Here is a 14,248-nt window from a genome sequence, read left to right on the forward strand (position 1 = left end):
TACTAGTCGGAGTCTAGATGAGGTTAAAAGTACACATTCCTGCCTACTTTTTCTTTTTTAGCTACAGATTTAGGCCAACATACAAAATATAAAGGGTTTTCAGACTGCAATGGCAAAACTAACGAGGCGTGTATTTGAAGAACTACTTGAACTCTCAATGACGTCAAATGTCCAACAAACAAGCATCCTTGCAGCCAGAAGCACTGGGTGCAAAAGTAGAGCGAGGGTGTGAGACGGGGAATTCAAAGAATCTTCCTGTGTACTTACCGGTAAAAACCAAGCCCAGCAGAGGATTATGAAAGTATGGCAAAGCAAAGTTTCTTTTCATCTTTGCTGCACTCTCCTCAACTCTATCAGTCCAATCAAGGCTTTTACAATATGGCTTTACAGTTTAATAGCTTGGCTACAGAAACCCAGACATCGTAAGGTGTTTTTATGGTTCTTGTTGATTCTTTATGACCATGATTGCCTCACTGTACAGATTAGGTGTAAGCAGTTCTTCGGAAAATGAGAAAAACATAAAAAATAAAAAAAGAATAATGTTTTTGTTACTACTTGCAGTTCAACACTAAAGCCATGTTGGACCAGAACAAACTTTATTAGAGGAGTAAATCTGAGCACAATGATAAAATAATCTATCGAACATAAAGAGAAAATAGAATGTAGCCTCTAAATGGCAGTGTGACCATTATCCTGCTACTTCAGTATGAAGCGTATGTGCTCACCTCCCCTCAGCATCATTGCAACATTGCACAGGGCAATGAAACTAGGGTTAGGCGATTAGCACGGTGGCCTGACACAGCATGCACTCACTCGCACACTGAAATAGAAACATTACACAATCGCGGCATATATCCAACTAGCTTTGGCTAATTAGGACCACGCTGCTTTCCTAATGAACGTTGATACTAGAGTGCTGACCCTGCTAAACAGCAGTAGTATAGGAGGAAGATGTGGAGATGAATTCCGGCTTGGAAACAGAGGTGGGTCAGTATGACATTCACACAGTTCTGAGTAAAATTATCATGTTTTCTCCCAATTTGCCAACTGCGGTTTTAAAGTAGCAGTACCTCATTAACAATCCTCTAGTTTCCACGCTATGATGTTTAATGTTGTGTTTCAACTGGAAATACTTCTAAACTGCCAGACTTGTTTTTCTTGTCAGAGAGGGAAAAGTGTAGTCACTTTTTTTCCACCTGACCTGGGAGCAACATGTATCTGAGCGGGTGAAACTGACACAAAGCAGTGAATAATTATTGGAAGATGAGAAAGTTTTTCACAAAAAAAAAAAAAAAAGAAAGAAAAAAGAATGCAATGTGCATTCGCATTCAGTCGCCCTGAGTCAATAGTTTGTGGAACCCAATTGTACAGCAATTACACCTGCAGGTCTTTAGGGGTATGTCACTATGACCTTAGCACATGTTTTTTTTAAAGAGCAAACTGGGTGAAATTGGGTGGAGACAATCTGTAAAAAAACAATGTTTTTGTCTTTAGGTCCTCAAGTGGATTTGGTCTTTAACTTTGACTGGGCCATCAAACTTAAATGTTTGATTGAAAAGGTGCAACATAAATTCAGAACATTAACCAAGTGCCATAAATTACTTTTGCTCTTAAGTAGATCACGTAGCATGTCAAATCACAATCACCATGATTAGATGCAATGTTTAGTAAATGAGAACATTTCAGGTATGCATCAAATTCTGCATGGCAGTAATATATCTTATTTGCACATAGGCAAATGGTTCATTTTAGTCTTGTGGATTTAAGACCCAGATGATAAAGATCTCAGTACAGTGACTGGAACTGTTTGAAACCCTGGTAACTGACTGATGAGAGAGGCAAGCAATTTTGCTGTAAACTAAAGATTTAATCTGTTGTGAATGATCAAATATTTTGAAATGTTGATCAGAAAAAGGAGTTTGTCCTTAGACATAATTTTAAAAAATAATCTTATTTGCTTTAAAAAGACCAGAGAAAAAGTTAATACCTCTCAATCAATACCATGTGGGGCTTTATTGGTGCGCTGCTACCATTCCTATTGCCTTGGCGGGCGTAAAGGACACAGAAACTCAGGGGGCGATGGACTGGCCATCGCTCTCACATCATTAAAGTTGATAAGCTGGCAGCTGGCTTGAGGAAAACTTACCATCTGTAGCCACCAGGTCCCCGACCACCTAACTCACATTTTCCAAAAACATTTTCAGTACAATCCACCTTCTGGCTCTCCTCCCTGGTTTCAGCCAGACCCGGCCTTCCAGAGCTGAGGGCCTGAAATCTGCTTTGTGGCGCCACAGTTCTGGGAGGACTGGAAAAGTCAAGTCTCACCTGAGTGACTTTAGCCTGGTCAAGGCCACCTGGATTAGACTCCAACCTTTTAGTAGTAGTTTGCAATCAAAAATACTCCATTTATTTCTTCCTTTGACATGCATGAAATCATGCACAGTGTCTCCCTTCCTGGTTTACTGTCTACACATTGTGCTGCAAAAGCTTTGAAATTGCACCCTGTACAGAGGAGTATAGCAATATGCATGTGTGCTTGAGTGAGAGAAGAATAAGACAGATGTCTGAAAGAGGCTAGGCCTGCATAGTTTACATTGAAGGAAAGCTGCCTTTTTAAACCATTGGAGGAACACACACAAACACATGCCCACCTGACTCAAACCCCGTCTCCTTTCACCACACTGAAACGCCCCACGCATGTACTGTTGTTAAACTTGCTCCTTTATGACTAAACATGTGTCCACTGAAACAACACGAAAGATCAGGCTCCATTTCTACAGCTGCTAATACACCTACACACGTGAACCGCATTTAGCCCTGCTGCTGATTGAGACCCATTAAGGCTGAAGGGAAGCAGCAGATGGAAAAGACATAGATTTTCATTTTGCAGAGGTGGCTCCGAGTTTCTAATTGCCTCTTTTAAAGTGGAGGCGACCCCGGTGGAAAGATGAAAAAGTGCACTGCTTACTGTAGGAAAAGCCTGTAAAGGAGCGGCTGCCGCTAACAACACCCCGTTAACATTGACTGCAGGGAGCAAAGACGCGGAGCGATAATAAATGCTTGGGGAGAAAGGCTCGCCATGTGACGCTTTATTGCACAGCTGCAAAATGCGGGTAATGCAAGAGCCACCATTCTGAGGTTCAAAATATAAAACATGCAACTAATGAACAAATGTTTTCCTAAAGCGTTGCCCACCTACAAAGTTCAGAGTAACAGAAAAGTCCAGCATCAATGATTAACTCAAACAGTAGACAGAGGTTTAACCGAGCCAATGACTCAACAGAAACGGACGTAAAAATACATTGCAGACTTCCTCCTCAGTATCTCTAATACAACTCCACCTTAAAACCTGCCTCCATGGATTGTCTGCAGCAAACAGCTTGGGGGGGAAAAACAAAGATTTCTTGGAGTTGTGACAGTACCCGCCTGTCTGCTCAGAACAGGCCCAGTCAGGTTGTCAGCTCCACTAATCTGCAGTAGCTGTTATCAAAAGCTGATGAAGGATTTCAGCGATCGTTCATTAAGAAAAGAAAAATTCAAACTTCTAGAAATAAACTCTCAAGTTTCACTATGGGTCAAAAGGAAACAAAAGAATAATTAGACTAGAAGCAGTTAACAGTGACATTGATAAGCAATATGTTGGACTTCCACCTTTGCTTTAGCAAAACAAGTCCTGGATAGAATACATATACAAAGAACTTAGTGCCAATTCAAGCAAGACTGAGGCTCTGTGAAAATCCCTCTGCTCTCAGTGTATAATATAAAACATGGATTTTACAAAATGAGAGGTCACTTCACAAATGAAAAGTAAGGTTTAGAAAATTCTATGGCCACTATAAAATAACTTAGCTTAAGTTGGACTTATAGTGCATGATGTTCTTTCTTCTTTTGTTTTTGCAAAGGAAAAGAAAAGTTTCATGAATGTCAAATTATGTTGTAAAACAAAAAATGAAGAAAAGGACTCCAGTTCAGATTTGACCAACATGTTTATTTTAGATTTAAAACTAGAGCCGAGTTCAAATTCCTTAAAAAAAACCTGTGAATTAGCCCTTTACTTCAATAACTTTGCTACCATTCAATGTCTACATACAGTGTACACACTGTGTACAATAAAGGTGGTGCAAACTCTAATAAGCAATAAAAAATATATTCAGGGCACAACTGATAACTTTGTTTTTACTATCTCATCACACAATAGCTCCCAGGGAGAGAACCATATCACCAATACTGAAAAATTACCAATGAAAGAAGAAACCTCCTATTAAAAAAAGGGAATGGATGTCTTCCTTTCAGAACTTTTCCAGTGTGCCTGTATGTGAGTCAACTTAATATAAAATTAAACACATTAACCCAAGGTGAGCTAAGATTTTCTAGGGTTTTCAGGTAAGATGTCTACAGGATTTTTTCATCTTTTTTTTTTCTCTACAAAAAAAATACACTGTAGTACTCATGTACTACATTGGACCAAATTTACAAATGTATTGAATATGACTATAACCGAGGTTCAAAAGAATCGAATACAATGCAAAATGTTTGGCTTCAAAAAGAGTCGACACTAATTAAAAACAAGAAAGAACATTCTTGACCTGTACTTGTATCCAAAACCTGCACAAACACATTTTGATATGGCTATTGCGGGAAAAGAGAGATATCACCTGATCTGGCTTTGTGTTGTCACCCAATCACAATCTGCCACACCTGCTCTTTAACCAAGTCACCAGTATCTGTTACCTTCATTCATAACAAGATTCACAGAGGTGGAGCAAAGCTAACTTAATTACATTGCAATACTTCTACACCCAAGACTGGTTAATGAATGTCGTAGCCACATTTTGTGGTGCTGTTGATTGAAACTAACTTTCATATTTACAAAGAAGTCTGAATCCTATCCTATCCTGTCTTACTTTGTGCAACTGTCATAAAAAAGTTGAAATCTGGACTGTTCATTCAATAACTTTTTTGCCAGGCTGGAAAGCGGGTCAGAACAGCAAGCTGTACAGGGTGAAGAGTTGGATTTATTGAAGGCAACTCTGGTTTTATCAGCGTCGGCACACATAGAGGCACTTTAACACTTTGATCTTCAAAGGGAGATGAGCTGGAATGAGGGGCAATAAGAAGATAATAATGCCAATCAACATCCATTACTCCATAGATCACAGGGTGACTGTAGTGTGAAAACTTGGTTCATCTTAAAGCAGGAAAGCCCTTTTCCTTGTAGCCACATTGCCATCCAGTGGTACAAAATGTTAACTTTTGATCATGTACTCTTGAATTAGTTCAGGCACCTTGTAAGTGTAATCATTTTTTTTTTTTAGTTGCAGTCAAGCATGGGGCTAATGTCAGCAAAAGTCATTGATGCACAGCATTTATCTGTGTCTATCAATATGAATGAATAAATGAGTGAATGAAAGTAAAACTAAGAAAAATCAGAATTTTATGTCTAGATATAACAAACAGCAGCTATATAACATTACATAGCATCTCAAATTGGTTACTGTAACTCAGTTTAGATCCTAAAATAGGCAAGACTATTTGTACATTCTTGTAAAGGCCTTCAAATTGAGAATCTAAACCTCAATATTATAATCCCTGAGGTAAGCAGTACACAAGTAATGTGTACTGCTCTTAGGTAATTTGATAAACACTTTTAAAGAACAGGTTCAAAAGGTTTAGGAAAAACAATTTTTATCTGATGGATTTTGCAAGGAAGTATTACTATTAGCTCTTAGCGCTACAGATGTAGCCATGGATATCAATAACAAAATCAAGAGGTGTAAAAATGAGCTGCAACCAGCGGGGATTGAAAATTGTCTTACAGCTTGATTAGAATCAGCTTTCTGTTAAAGAGGCCGTTCATATTTCAAATTGTCTAACCCATTACGCCTTGCACTTTGTTGCCCAAAAATGTAAAACAGTGTTTGTTCTTTCTGATACATATACCTTCAACTTGGCAGGGTTTGTAGCTACAAAGTAAAATGAATCACACTTGTTAAAATATGTGCATTTTCCCTTTTATGTTAGTGATTAAAACATTGTCAGCAACTAAAAATTTATTTTGCTGCACATGTAAACAGAAGTCATGAAAACAGTTCAAATATAATTTTATCTTTCAAGGTTTTCTTCTGATCTCTTAAGGAAAAATGCTTTTCATGGTTGTTATTGCTACCAGTGTTATGTAGAAAAATAACCAAATTGTGACATCTAGTGGTACAAAGAAAATGATATTCTACTTTCAAAAATTCCTGCAAAAACACACAGTAGTGCATAAAGAGTTGATTTTGGTCCTGTTCTAAGAGATAAGGCCACTAAATAAATGCATTGACATTAATTTCAGTTAAGTTTTATTAATTATTTTGGAGTGCACTAATTGTGCTCATCATAACATTTAGTTTCCTACTTGTGTCAGGTTTGCTGGAAAACCAAAGTCTGAACTTTCAACATTGAATTAGGGACTTACTTTACTAAAGTATCTATAAGTTACCTTTATTATTAATTAATTTGCTACTTTCCGCATAGTTTAGAACAGCTGTCATTAAGATTTAATCGGTCTGATGACATGTTCTGCTTTCAGGAACATAAAGATATCTTTCTATAAACACCTAAAAAATGAACTGAAATGAAAAATAATATGATAAGACAGGTTTATGTTTATACACAAGTTTAGGATATGCTGATATTTATTCAGTGTAAATGTTGAAGTATGAATTTAAAGTCCAGTTATATTCAATAAATGAGAATATGTATTATGATTTAAAGTAAAGTAAAATTTTAAGTAAAGGTACTTTAAATTTTACTCATTTGTCAAATTTACAGTACCTTTACAAATTTGTGAACTATTTCAATTAGTGAACCAAATTAATTAGATAAAATAACTTTTCAATATTCTAATTTATTAAATATGACTGTGTAGTAATAAAAATAATTCATGGCCTGACTTTATTTCTACTTGTCTTGTATACACAAACAGATTTTTAACATCAAAAGAACAAGGATTCTTAACAATTACATTGTTACTGTTGAAAATACTTTTACATGACATTCTTCAAAAGTTTTAGATTACAGTACTGCCATGGATACTGAGGTGGCCAAAATGGGGATTGCAGAGAAGTGAACTCTCACTTTAGTGTAAAATGTTCCAAACAATGTCCACAAGGGGACAGCATAGTTCAAGAAAAGAGTGTGGATCTGAATTAGTGCCACTATTTATTTTTATCATCACAGAAGAAGTCCGTTCTGTAAAAACACTTTCCAGATATCTGGAAAGTTCCAATTACTCCCAATAGTTCTTATAAACTACAAGTTTACTAAATAATCTCAGAGCAAATCTACATTTCCCAGTATTCTGAAAGAAGTGCTTCCAATCACAGTGTGATGGGCATTTTGAAAGTGAGGTAATACTTTACAGAAGGTGCAAAGAGGAGCTCAAAAAGGTCTGAAAATATGTCAGAAATGTTCTGGGTTTTTCTTGTTTTGTTCTGTTTTTTTTTTGAAGGCAAAGATTTTTGTTTCATCTTCCTGAGAACAAACATGACGGCGTGAACCACATGAGGATAGGTCATTTGATTCATTAAAATGAAGTGAGGTTGTCATTGTTAACCTTTCTCAGCAGAGAAAAGGCCATGTACGACCGCAGAGGCATTGGAATGTGACAGCTGTGAGTAAGGAACATACAATGAGTATTTCCCCTTCAAGACAGAGATACAAGTCAAAGTGGAGTGCGGATAATCTGAGCCTGTCTCTGAATGGAGTGCTATTTTCCCATCAGTTCAGACACAGATGCGCATGTGCTGTGCTACAGTTTGTGTACTTGTGTTTGGTTGGATCAAGGTCAAATAAGTAATGTTGCCTTTACAACATATTTTTTAAAAATGTTACTTACATGCAGTGCCCATAGAACTCCCTCTATACCATGCACAATTCCTCTCAGTCCCAATATAAACACACTCTCCTGACTTGATTGTATTTTCTCTGCAGGAATACTTAAATATAAAGGTGTTTTTCTCCAGCATCCACTTTCCTCCTGTTTTTCTGTCTTCATTGATAGTCTTTGCTTCACTAAAATGAAGAGTCCCCTCTCTAATAAGTGTCACTACTAAGGGAGCAACTGCTGTGGGCCTGTAGAAAGGGAAACAAAGCAGCATGCTGACACAACTATGGCAAAGATCCAGATTAAAACAGAAAAATAGCTAATTAGTCTAAAAGCTGATCTGGTCATGGCATCAGAGGAGGCTAAGTCTGTGTGTAGTATATGTGACAAAGAGGTTAATGAGACAAATCTTGACACTCCAATTGAAGGATATATTGCAAAAAAAAACAGGTGGAAGCTTTGTTTCACAACACAGTGCATCTCTACTCTAAACTTTAATATTTCATGCATGTGGAATATAAATGAGATTTGCAAACAACTAAAGTTAAGGGAAGGAAAAATCCTCAGTGGAGCACATGAGGAATAAAACACCCTCACTCCAAGGTTTTTCAAAACCTCTTCACTTCTCTCTTTCACACGCACATAAACAAATAGGCACAAACACATACACCTCGAAACAAAGGTGCCATTTTGCTCAGGAAGGGTCAGCAGTTCTCTTCATCAGACAGGGGCTTGTTCTTGGTCCGAGACTGCTGCCCAATCTCAGGCCACCCTCCCCTGGCTCCACCGACCCCCCAACTAAGCCCCACCACCACCACCACCATCCCGGAGACAAGCTCCCCATTGTTCCTGCACGACTAATAAATGACAGTTCTCCTGTTTAGACAAACTTTAGAGCTGACTCTAAACACACTTTGAGCGGAGCTTAAATAGTGCTCAACAGGCAAAGGTATACAAGAGATATTTCAAATGGAGGTTTATAAGCTCCCATTCAACTATAATGCAAGAAAGATTTATACTGTGATACATGTTTCTGCCCATTCATAACATGAAGTAATAATTTATTTTTGCGATAAAGAAAATAAGCATGTAAGTAAAGGTTACAAAGAACTCATTCAAAGCTCAGGTATTGTATTTGCACCAATGGGCTCAATCAAAGTCAGGAAACCAGACATAAATAGAAATCACTATTCAACCTAAGCTCATAAACACACCATTAACACAAGCAACCACAGCAACTATATCTGTTTGCTTAAAGCACTATGCAAGGGGGGCTATTTTGCTCTCTTTTAGCATGTATCAGCATGCCCAGAAGGTGTGCTAATGCACATGTGTCTCACTTGGGCCACTTGAATTGACCACGTTTACTACAGTGTTTCATTTTAAAATACATTGATCATAGAATTATAAACACTTAAAGTTCAGTTAAATTCATGGATCTATCAAACATTGTTTTCAGCAAAGTAAAATAGTTGAAATCAGGAATGGAACCTCACAAGACAGCTGCAAAATCCATCCATTCTATTGAAATACGAGACAACAGATTCAAGAGCAGAAATACAAGTAATGAGACATTTCCGCTAAACTGGTTAGCAAAATAAAACCAGGGCTGCTACGTCCAACTCTGGTGTGCATGTTTTTCTGCTGCGGTTCACCACATGCATATCCTATGACAGTGCAGCCGGCACACACAGAGCAAAGAGAAAGTGAATTTCTGAATAATAACTCAAGGCTACAGAATCAAAAATAAAAATAAATCTACAAATGTACATATTTTTCCAATAACTGATGTCCATTTTTGGGTGAGTTGAGCCTTGTACAGATGCTGTGCGAGTAGGGGTGACACCAATAGACATGCTCCCGCTTTGCTGGTTAAATGACAAAAGGAGGAGGAGGAAGAGGAGACCGAAGTTGTGAGAAGAAGCGTAAAAAAAAAAAAAAAAAAAACTCCTATGTTTAGTCAAGGCTTGCTCACTGACACAAAGTCTGTCTTTGTCTGCCTCCCAGGGTGCCAGATAAAGGAATTCTTGTGTGTCGGGGGGCTCTGACCGAGTTTATTTGACACTTCAGTCCCCTTTGAGCAACAAGTGTCCCTCCGTCAATGCCAGCCATGAGAGTCACTTGGCATTAGACAGAGGGTCCCTCTTCAGTAGAGAAAGGGGGTCTTGTGTGGAGAAGATTTTTAATAAAAAGGGAGGGTGATCACTTCCATTAGTCTCTGTACATACATACAGTAGAATTGTTTTTTTCAACAAAGGCAGCTTTTTTTATTTGTTTGTAATGTACTGCAGATGAGGTGTATGAGAAGATAAAACACACCTGCATTGTCAGGTAGAGGGAGCCATTGTTAATGAAAGGCACTTTCAGCACAGGATGATCCTGACACGACCAGGTTACTGTCACCTGAGTGAAGTCACTGTAATCTATGTGAAGGCTTATAATGACCCACATTGTACATACATATTTTTGTTCTAGGTAATCTTCAACAATCTATAACAGGTCAATGCTGGGATGCTAAACAAGTAAATGGCGACTTTATCTAAATGTCTGAATTTTAAACAATGGTTTTGCAGTGGTATATAACAGCCTGAACGTGCCAGTCTGTTATATAATATAATTAGAGGAAGTGTGATTAGATATCCACACCCAATATTTCAAACAGAGCAGCCTCTATGCTCTATTCCCGGAACAAGAATAGATGATTTTAACATACACTATAAAATGAAATTTTGGAAGGTGTCAAATTATAGCAATTTAAATGAATTTTATATTCAACCAGACATATAAGTTTGTAAATGGGATATTTTATATTGCGTACATTCCAACAAAATCACCTGGTCTGCTTTGGTAACAAAACCAAAATATTTTAATTTGAATTTTAGAAAAATGTTGTGTAAGTTGCATTTTACCCATTTTCATATGTCATATGCAGTGTCCAGCAGACTGCAGTATAGCTGATTTGATTAAATTATTTAATGAATGGATGAAAACATTAACTTACAATACTTCCTGTCTTGAAGCAAGAATTTAGGTTTGCATCCTGCTTTAGCTGCATTAGCTACTTTATCTATGTTAGCTACTTTAGGGAAACAGCTAAAACTATAGTAAAATTTGCTAGCAGGACAGTCATTGGCAACAAAGCAACACATCTTTAGCTGTCATCACATAAAATTCTTAAATATCATATTGTTACATTTAAAATATTTTTTTGTCTATTTTTTTATTTATTTATTTTTTATCCAGAAGTTGTTTCAACAAGACCATTTTGGGTTCAATACCCAATCTTAAGACTTTTGCTTCATGTCTTCCTTTCTTCTCTCTGGCAATGTTTTGTCAGATAGCCGTCAATAAAGTCTTGTAGTGTCAAAATTAAAGTTCATATCCAGCTGCACCTAGTTTAGTGGAAATGTTGATGCTAAAGTCAAGACAACAGCAAATGGTTGAAAATGTTTTCACATGACATTTGAATTATTTCAACATTTTGTGCCGAATAGCAAAATGTTAAGACAAGTAAGTTTGACTAATTTATCATGGTAAGTAAAACCAATAAACAAAATGATCCTAAAAATTAAGAATCGGTTGGACTTTTTCTGGTTTATATGTCTTTTTGCTATTGGACTTGCATTGTTTACATTGAAACTGATTAAAATTCACCCAAGTAAAATGTATGCAATTTAATGTCGATTTTATAGATTAAAAATCTTGTTTTAACAGCTTCATCACCATCATCATACATTATTATTTTAATTATTATGTTTATGATTATTAGTATTATTGTCATTATTATTATTATTATTATTATTATTATTATTATGTTAAGATTTTAAACTACCAATCACAGAATCAACTATTCAGAGTCACATAATAGAATTTGACTTTGCGGTGCAATTTGGTACAAGAAATTGACCAAAAGGGTGTGTTAGGAAGATAACGATGGGACCTTTGACCAAAACAGACACTCTGGAAATAACAGATTATTCCAAATATATATCTAATGGAGAAGCTGAACAATTATTCACCAAATAAGCTTCAGGAAAGAAAAAGTTAATCAGCACTTTCTTATAAATATTTTACGACCAAAAAGCAAGAAGTTGACTTTTCCCCCCACGTACCTGCTTGTTCAGGAGAATCATATTGGTCATATTGATCCCTGGACATCCCCGAAGCACAGCTTTCATATTCCAGGATATTTCTCCATCTATTTTTGTTTCTCCTTTTTATACGTCCAAATCCACAAGTCTGCAGAAGTTATAGATATCCACAACAGTGAGGTGGCCATAAATATCTTCTCAGTGACCACTCTGGACCATGCGTGTCTCCCAAGAGAAAAGGGTGTCCGTGAGCCGACTTGTCCAACACAAAGTAAGCAAGACAGGAATAGATCCAACTCATCCCGGGAAGAATAAACCCTCTGTTCCATTCAAAACGATCCATAGTTGTACTTTGTTTTAATCCATCAGCTGATGCGAACAGATGAAGACAGAAATTGTAACTTTCCCACACGTGACAGCGCTGAAACACAACTAAAGCTTCAAATCCGGCATATAAATCTTCATCCAAATTGGATCTAATGGATCCAGATGACTTCCGTTCAGGATTTAAAGATGCTGGATCCTCCTGATTGTTCAGGACAGTGATGTTCTCCATTGCTGCTCCGCTGTTATGATACTCCCCCGTGAAGAGCCGCAGCCTCAATGAGCCATAGTTTGAACAGAGCAGAGCGACACATGCTTCTGACAGGTGACGTCAGCGCGAAAGGCATTATGGTAAATGAAGTTGAGTAAAAGATCTGCAGCACGAAAGACTCTTTCCTTCCAAGTTAAACACTTCTGAAGGAATGAGGACAAAAAATGCAATATACAGTATATTATTCATAGTGATTAAAATTCTGTTTATATAAAAAGTAATAAATTTATATATATAAAAAATACAACAGTTTTGAAGATGAAAGTGATTAAAAAAATTAAAATTGTTCATAAAATAAACCCATTCTTTAATAAATATTTACTAGCACTAAAATAAAAGTCTATGTTTCTGTCTGGTAACAAAAACAGATTTTTTTAGTTCAGAAATTAAAACTATTATATTCTCAATATAATCACTTATCATCTGTTGGAATGACTCCAGGTTGCGTGTGAGCAGTGTGTGTGTGAGTAATAATGATCATCTGTCGCTGTGCAGAGATACAGAGATGCCTTGAGTCACCTTCCCATGAATGAATCTCTTGTCTCTCTTACCTCACTTTCATGTCTTAACCACCTCCAGGCTTGCTTGTATATCTGGGATCATAGCTTCCTTGAAACATGAAAAAGAGAGAAAACAAAAAGAACGACTGGATTTTAAGGAGTGGAGGGCAGAGTGAAAGAATAGCTATAACCTGCTAAGTGATTGCCTGTGATACTTGCTTCAGGTAGTGCAATAGAGTTTATTTTCTACCTTCTGAGCGCTGCCATAAAATTGATCTTATTTGCAATTGCCTTAACTTCTCAGACATTAAGCTGTCTAAAGGTGATGTCTGGGACACAAGAGAGTGTTTGCTATTAGTAAGGTATGGTAAAACAATGTAGGTTAATTGTGAATTGTTAATATCAGAAAACATATATATATATATATATATATATATATATATATATATATATATATATATATATATATATATATATATATATATATATATATATATATATATGCAGTATAATGACACTTTTTAAATTGTTATATAAATAAAAATCTGAGAATACAGTCAATATTTAAAGAGGCATTCCCAAAGCACGATGGTGCTACTATTTTCCTGTGAAATTAAGCTTCCATCTCATTAGTAGTACATAATGTGTGCTACCCATTAGTGTGTAGCAATAGATTTACTTTTTAGTTTACATATAAACTAAAAAGTAAAACTGGGCCATAACTTCTGCCTTCCCTTAACTAGAGTTACAATGCACCTCATTTCACATGCTCACACTTTGTATCTGTGCAGCAGCAGGTGAAGCTCCACTCCAGCTTTTCCTATGCTCCTTTGGCTTTGCACCAGCAGAGTCCAGGAGTACCAGAATTGCACGCGATTCTGTCAATTGCAGGTACTTGATGGCTTTCTTGTGTGCAAGGTTGAAAAGTTGCTGAGGTTTGCGCCCACGGCATTGCGTGACTAGAGCTGGAGATGAAAACACAAAGACATTGTTTTCAGTGATCAAACCCCCTTTATAGTAACTCAACAGCATTCCTGCCTCACATTCCTGAGCCACCGCTGCTGTGTGAAGGGTTTTCTTTTCCTTTAGAGAAAAAAGAAAAAGCAAAAGAGGGTTATGCATTTTTGTCTGGTTCACTGTGTTGACCTCACTTCTCTCACACAGCTTCTCACTTTGTTCATTATTGATGAACTAA

At 36.8% G+C, this 14,248-nt stretch overlaps 1 long non-coding RNA gene across 1 annotated transcript in view; it reads right to left on the reverse strand.

Annotated features, from left to right (window-relative positions):
* LOC129363607 (uncharacterized) overlaps window positions 1-12,545 on the reverse strand; it is a 51,537-nt gene extending 38,992 nt beyond the window's left edge. Inside the window, exon 1 of the long non-coding RNA XR_008606330.1 lies at window positions 11,980-12,545. This is a non-coding gene — a long non-coding RNA (uncharacterized LOC129363607). The remainder of the gene's footprint in view (window positions 1-11,979) is intronic.
* Between the last annotated feature and the right edge of the window lie 1,703 nt (window positions 12,546-14,248).

Source organism: Poeciliopsis prolifica, unplaced genomic scaffold (assembly GCF_027474105.1).
Source record: "Poeciliopsis prolifica strain line A6 unplaced genomic scaffold, Auburn_PproV2 SCAFFOLD010, whole genome shotgun sequence".
In the NCBI taxonomy this organism is placed as follows: Eukaryota; Metazoa; Chordata; class Actinopteri; order Cyprinodontiformes; family Poeciliidae; genus Poeciliopsis; species Poeciliopsis prolifica.